Source organism: Gadus macrocephalus, chromosome 11, assembly GCF_031168955.1.
Source record: "Gadus macrocephalus chromosome 11, ASM3116895v1".
Classification (NCBI taxonomy): Eukaryota; Metazoa; Chordata; class Actinopteri; order Gadiformes; family Gadidae; genus Gadus; species Gadus macrocephalus.
The window spans coordinates 15,941,248-15,948,936 of NC_082392.1; positions in this window are offsets into that span (position 1 = coordinate 15,941,248).

A 7,689-nucleotide genomic window follows, 5' to 3' on the forward strand; every position below is an offset into this window, starting at 1 on the left:
CTCTCTCTCTCTCCCTCTCAACCTCATTTGAGAGGTATTACATTCGCCCAAGGACTTTTTCTTGTGAATGGGACCCTTAGCAGTTCACACTGAAAGTCACTATTAGGGGAGTGGACTGGCTTCTATTTATTAACTGGCTGCCTTGTCTTCTGTTAGCAGCTTGAGCCACGGCCAGAGCCACTGCAGTGAGCAAGGCTTTCGTCGGCTGTCTCAACACAATCGGTGGGGAGACTGCTTCTGACCAGAATTAGTACTGTATTTGCATTCAGGACCAATTAGTGTCCAGTCATTGAGAGGGTAACCAGTGGTTACACAAATGTATTTACGTATTTACTATGGATTAGGCTGCATGGTTACCGATGTGATCGTTCACATCAGTAGCCATCAGTGTAGAGTCCTTTTACTCCGGGTAGATTTGAGTTCATGAAATGGTCTTACCATTTATGGAAAGGTTGATCGGCAGGTCAGCCGGTCACAGCTCCAGAAGAACCCGGCTTATTACATTAACAGACGCCAGTGTGTGGTAGCCTCGAACACAAGGCTACTTCACAACTCCTGTTGAACAATGCTTTATTTGGATGTGCACCATGATACTTGCTATATATTTATATGAAACACTGCTGACCCCTCTAACTTTCTTTGTTTAATCTCTCCCCCTGTGTGTGTGTGTGTGTGTGTGTGTGTGTGTGTGTGTGTGTGTGTGTGTGTGTGTGTGTGTGTGTGTGTGTGTGTGTGTGTGTGTGTGTGTGTGTGTGTGTGTGTGTGTGTGTGTGTGCGTGGGTGTCTTGCAGCTAGTAATGGAGCCTACCCAGTGTGTAAAGGCTGCTCGGTGTGCTCCCGGGACAACGGCTGCGTGAGCTGCCAGCCCAAGCTCTTCCTGTTCCTGCGGAGGGAGCGCATGAGGCAATACGGCGAGTGCCTCCACGACTGCCCGTCCGGGTACTACGGCATGCGCAGCCCTGAGATCAACATGTGCTCCAGTAAGTCGCCCCCATCGGCTTCCCCCCCAAACCCCCTGCCCTTCCTTCTGTGGAAACGACCTGTATGACTTTCTCTGAAACTCCCCCCCACCCCACCCCTCCCCCCTACACACACAAACCCCTCTAACCCCCTTTAACCCCCTCCCCCCTTCCCCCATCAGATGGTCTTCAATCAAAGCCCCCACATGCTGCTTCTCTGGAAGAGATACACATGCCCCCCCCCCCCCCCCCCCCCCCCCATCCCGATTTGCGACGGCTGATCCATCCACACAGGTGGACAGGGGCAGCGGGCCTTTTTCCTAGCATGAGCCTCATGAGAGTCTTTTAACACCGATTGTTCATCAGAGCAGCTATCTCTTCTGCTCTTCTTCGAAACATACAGCGCCAGAGCCAGAAACCGCATCGAGCAGTTTACTACGGTGTGAATGACTGTGTCGGTCATAAATCAACGGCAAGCACTGCATCGTTGCGGGATTTGGCTTTTCTCCCGTCATTGTAAAGAAGGCATTTTGCTTTTATATAACCATTCGACACACACACACGCATCCCTGCATGCACGCAAGCAAGCACACACGTAGACATACACATCCGTTCCAAACCCATTCCAAATAAAGAATAACTGGAATATAAAAGACAGGATCTGCTTGTTATGAAATAACATGAGTAACTCAATCAAAGTAAGCGGATGAAAAGACAGAAACAATCCACCATATAACCGTGGCACTCTTTCGACCATTGGCTTGTTATGCCGTGTGGTGGATATTTTGTCACCCGGATGCTCCTATTCGAGGTTTTGGTTTCATAACATGGACCGGACCATGCTTTCATTCACTCGCAGGGTTAGGGTTAGGGTAAAAAAAATGCAATAGGAAAACTCTCACTAACTCTGAAATCCAATTAATGAAACGTCTCCCTCTCCTCTGAACGTATCATCCTCGATCGCATAACCTTATTGTAACTCTGGGTCTGGCCCCAGACCCACTGCCTTTATGGGTTTTCTCCGCAGCCCTGAGGTGTTGGCTGAGTGTTTCATGTGAAAACTGAGAGAAACATGGACTCGCTTTGGTTCCATGTGCCAAGCTTTTGACAGACATGCTGAAAGACACCCCCAAGAAGAGAATATCAGGACCTTTAGGTCCAGTAGTGCAGGAATGCCCCGAACCACAGCAGAAAGCCCCCGTCTTCTGGTTAACCAATCACGCCTGACCCGCATGCAAATAGCCCACCGTCGGCAGTCCAGTGTTGCAGATAGAGATTGCATGTTGAACACTTAGGAAAAAACTAATACGCAAAGTACAGGCTTCTAATGAATTATCTTGGCATCCAGCTCATGCCCGCCTGGCAACACTTACTCTTTGTGTCTGGTCACACATACATGTCGTTCACAATGCTCCCAGCTATCCAGACACAATCATAGGGCCCTGATGTCATTTTACACTACTTTTAGAAATCAGAAAAAATTGGAAGAGAAAGACATCTAGTTCTTTGGTATAGTCTTTTTCTTTATGTGAGGCCACCTTTCTGACCACCTTCTTTCTTACATTTTGATTTTAAATAATCCTGATGTGCACTGATTTAATCTAAAATCTTTTATCAGATCTCAGAGAAATGCCTAATTCAATGTGCTAAGCCATGACAGCTGTCACTCTCTAAATGCCTTTTTCAATATGACCTCTGTTCTCTGCCATCCATTTCATGTTCAACCCATGTTGCTTGCAGGCCATTTCATCTTTAATCAAAGTTCCCCGTATGCCATTCCCTTTCCATCCATTGAGAATAGGCAAATATTCTGTTGGGCTGGATTTTGATGGTCAGTGAAGGGTAGTTCACAGAAAACTTTAGCAATAAAACAAAAGGTGCACTGAACTTCCTTTCTTGTTGAAGTAAAGAGAAAAAATAAGAGCTGCACCTTTTTACTGTTTAAAAGCAACCATATAACATTGAAACATACACCTACCATGGCATTGGGCGCTTTATTTCTGGATTTGAATAGTTTTATCTCTAAAAAATACGATCAGCAAATCAAAAGCATCTCTCAAAAGGCTTGGTTCCCATTGATAACAATAACAAAATAGCCACCCCCAAGCTGTTTGAGAGCATAAGGTGTGGTTGGGGCCCAAGGAGGGGTTTACAAATGGTTACCACGACCTCAATAGACCTACCAGAAGGATGGCTGGTTGGCTATGCTTCATTTCCTAAAGAAGCCTGGAACAAAGCACTGAAGTGTCTCCTATAGTGGACATTGAAATCCAGGATATGATATCAGCCAAGAGGCAGCTGCATATTATTACACCAAAAGTTGGTCTGTGTGATCTTATCTCGTCCAAGAATGTTTTATGAACTGCCGGAGTAAAGTAAAACAGGCTCAAGAGCCAAGTGCGATACTTACACACATTCCACCACTGTGCCTTCAGAATACCAGGAGAACTTGGCCTCCCCTTTAGAGAAAATCCAACCTGTGTTACAGAGCTGGGACAAAACTCTTTTTTGATATAGCCCGAATTTGTTCTGGTGTGGTGCATGTGAAGAACAATGACCACCCACATCTGTTACAATTGTACGATTGGCTGTGTGAAAAGCATGCATTCAGGCCCCAGTTCAGGTCACAAAGCATCATGTATCGAAGGCCTGTGGGCGGCTACACTCGAATGGCTGAGATCTGGTGCAGAGCAAGATGTTAAGTGCCCTCTTACAGATGAGGCAGTTGGCCTCCATGCTATCCTCGTTCCCTTGCATCATTTGTGAACTCTGGTGGTTCACCAGTCAGGGGCTAGTTTCAGCAGTTTATGGGTGGTTTGACAGAATCCGTAAGCCAGGATTTACACGTAGACCTATCCATTGCATTGGTACCTATTAGCTTGCTAGATCAGGGCATCATTATTTATGCATTGTGGCCGTCAGCCACAATGCATTAAGTCTCTTTATAAACACTATAAAAAAAACATTTTCGGTTTAATGCAGGGCAATCTTTCTGCATTGGATGCAGTTGTTGTAACACATAATTCTGTCACTACCCCTTAAGTCCATTATAAGCCAAAATCTCTGTCTTAAATGTGAAAATAAGATGATGACAGCAGAACACTTTAATACTCTTCCTGGGAGGTTGAAATGGGAGTCTAGCTGGAAGAACATTTCCCACCCCTTGTTCTGCGAACAAGGGAACACCACCGCCCATGACATATAAATACATAGTAACAGCGGCGGAGCAACATGTCTGTAAGTGTTCCACACCGGCTTTGTTTTACACAGCCTTCTCCAGCTTGTTTGAGAGCACACAGAATTCCCACTGGTGCCTCTTGCCAACCAGCATGGAAAAGCAAGTCGATCATGACCTGAGGTTGCCAGTACCCTACAACTATGGTTCAAACATCACAGCTCACCCAGTATCCGCTAATGTGCCACTACTCTTGTGGAGGGTGATTTCATATAATGCATAATTGTGATTTCGATTTTATAGTCTCTGTGTACATAAATACTATTGTTGTGTTTGGGTTTTGTCACATCCAATTAAGTGTGGAAGTGTCCTCTTGATTGAATACACCTTGTCCAACATCCTTCATATTTAAAGTGCATCATGGGAATCTGTTGAGTTGGACATGGACACAAGCCACACATTAAGAGCTGCAGCCAAATGGCGTACCAGGGCTCTGTAGAGGAACTACACTGTAATACCATGGGCTTAGTTGGCAGTCCTGGCATTAATCTCCCTCTCAACCTTCCTCTCTCCCTCCCCACTCTCTCTTCCTAACTCCGGGCTTGTGGGTATTTCCATTGCACATTCTAACCAACAAAAAAAGACCAGTTGCTTTTGGCCTTTGAGCTGTACCCAGGGACATTTAATCATCACAGCTTTACTAACCACACTCATATATTTGCCAGACAATACAATAGACACACCAAACTAGCTCCCAGGCATCGCTACCAGACACTGAATACGATATATTTTTTTTCCTTTAAAACAGTGGGTAATTGTGCAGACCTCAGTGCGAGTGGATAGTCTGCGTTTAACCAATGTGTGTGTGGGACTGTGAACGTTTATGCGTTTGTAAATGTGTGTTAATGTGCAGATATGTGTATTGGACTGTGTGTGTGTGTTGGGCTGTGTACATGTGAGTGAGTGTGTGTGTGTATGTTTGTGGTTGTATGTGTGTTGAACTGTGTGTGAGTGTGTGTGTGTGTGTGTGTGTGTGTGTGTGTGTGTGTGTGTGTGTGTGTGTGTGTGTGTGTGTGTGTGTGTGTGTGTGTGTGTGTGTGTGTGTGTGTGTGTGTGTGTGTGTGTGTGTGTGTGTGTGTGTGTGTGTGTGTGTGGTGTGCACTCCACTGGCTCTGTGGCATACAGGAGCAGGTTACGGGCATCCAGTCGCTTGTGTTCCTTGGACTCAATAGCTGTGAGGACCGTTGACACACCTGTCATCTTGGATCTTGCTCTGGAAGATGCTGATGACGTGAACATCCCTGCCCACCCCCCCCCTCCTCCCCCCCCCCCCCCCCCCCTCCCCTCCCCTGCCTATCCTGGGTTCTCGCCAGCCAGCGTGGAGAAGTGCCCACATGGAAAGAAAGCACAGCACGGGGAGCGACTGGAAGGAACATGGCAGCTCTCAACCTTTGCCATGAGAGCTTCTTGCCATTCTCCCCCCCCCCCTTTCCTCCCCACGTCACAGCTGGGTGGCACTGAGCAGAAGACAGGGTTTCCATGTCAGCCATTGACCCGGGGTCAGGAGAATGGGTCAGCGCTGTTTGACCTCCGCTGCCTTTTTTTTTCTTTCTGGTGCGTCGCAGCTCGGGGAGATGGAAAAGCCAGGGTTCCTTTTCCTCTCTCACCCTGCCAGGGCTTCTCTCTTCTTTCAGCACGGACACTCACTGCTGCTCCACATCAGCTCTGCTTAGTGTTCCAGAGGACATTTCAGCGTTTGACATGCGTGCCGTTTCAGCGCTGATATCGTTGCAGATCCTGTCCGCAGTGATGGCGATAATCATCTATTTTCAGAGAAATGATCTCGCATTCTTCCTCATGCATGAATTCTATGTAAATAGATTATAAAGAGATGATTACACGGGGGTCCTGGCAGGCTGCTGAATAAGAAGTGTTTTGAGTTTGGCCAGGGAAAAGCCTTCTGGAGTGTCCCCCACCATAAAATTGGTGGGTTAGGCTACAGCCAAGTGAGCTCAAGGAGATGACGAGTGACCACCTTGAGACAATCATCTCTGAGCTCCAAATGCACCAGCCATGAGAAACCTCTGATTCAAACGTTGAGGTAAAAAAACAATCAATAGGTTCAATATCTCCGTGGGTGATACGGGCAGAGTGCTGCATACAGAGGCCTCTCTCAGAGCTGGACCCAGGTTGTTTACTCTGTGAGGCCAGAGCGTTTCTCTCGAATATGAATTTCTCTCTTCATCATATTACTTGAGCGCAGAGCCGGACGGCGTATAATGGCGGTAATGCGTTTAAGTCCCAGGAACACAGGGCCTTGGGTTGGATCTGATGACCTCATTATCGCTCATTAGTCTCCCAGAGGCACCTTATGCAGCCTTTAGAGGTGGTCCAGAGGTTAATCCCAGGCAAGATGTGAACTCGCTCCCCTTTTGCCTCTTCCTGTCCACTTGAGGATGCTTCATAAGGCTGCAGAGGTGGAGACGGTATCATGGAGGGCCTTTGGGGTCGGCCGCCTGGGTGGTTGGATGAGCTTTCGGAGGGGAACTTCCACCAGTTGTAGGTTTCACAGATCTGTTCACAGTTCCATCTGTCATGTTGCCTCCCAACGCCCAGCCACCCCATCCAAGATAATCCGTTGCTACTGCTGTATCTCTGCACTGGTGATCAGTCCAGACCCTTGTCTTCTCTTTGATGACTTTTGACCCAGGAGCCTTGCCTCCCCAAAGCATCCTTGTTACTCCAACCAACCCATCCCCTCACCGGAGCCAGACCAATAACGAGCACACACCCCCACGTTGTGCAGCCCCACTCCTCTGTCATCTTGTGTTCATAGTATGAATCAAATGGTAGTGTTCACAGTCTTCATCACGACGGATAGGTAATATTTATTGACAGGACCTGAAATTGGACAACAAACCAATGGCTAAGAGTACTGCCAGATGTCTCATTCTGCGGCTCCTTCCTCCCCGTTTCTCTTTGAGTTCGGGGACTGAATGTTGCGGAGGTGGTGACAGGCGTGAGAAGTGTGAAGGGTAAAAGGATGCCTGTGCATTCGAATTAGTGCTGTGATTTATTGGCCCCTGCTCCCTGCATCGGGGCTTGACGTGTATCAAAGCGATCCACGATCCAGTGATCTGGTTTCCCAGAGGAACAAAGGAGAAAGCGAAGAAGAGGCAGGAGTGGTGGACGTCCGGGCGACGGAGCAGACCCTGTCGTTGTGTGGGCTCCCCTCCCCCGTCTTGTTGCGTCGGGTGCATTCCACGCCAAAAATCCTCACGGCGCTGTGTGATCCTACAAGCAAATCCTTGTTTATCAGAAAACAAGATAAGCGCGGGGATATGTCGGAGCCGTGACGGTGTGTGTAAATATGAATGTGCTTCGCCTCTTGTGTGTATGAACATGGTATACATTTCTTATTAGCATTATTATTGCTATTTAGCGGAATTCAAAACCTGCTTGTTGTTTAAGCGCTAATATTTCTTGGCAAACTCTGTATTTTAATCAGCATCATCCCACTGGCAGGCTCCCCAGTACAACAATATGATATACATA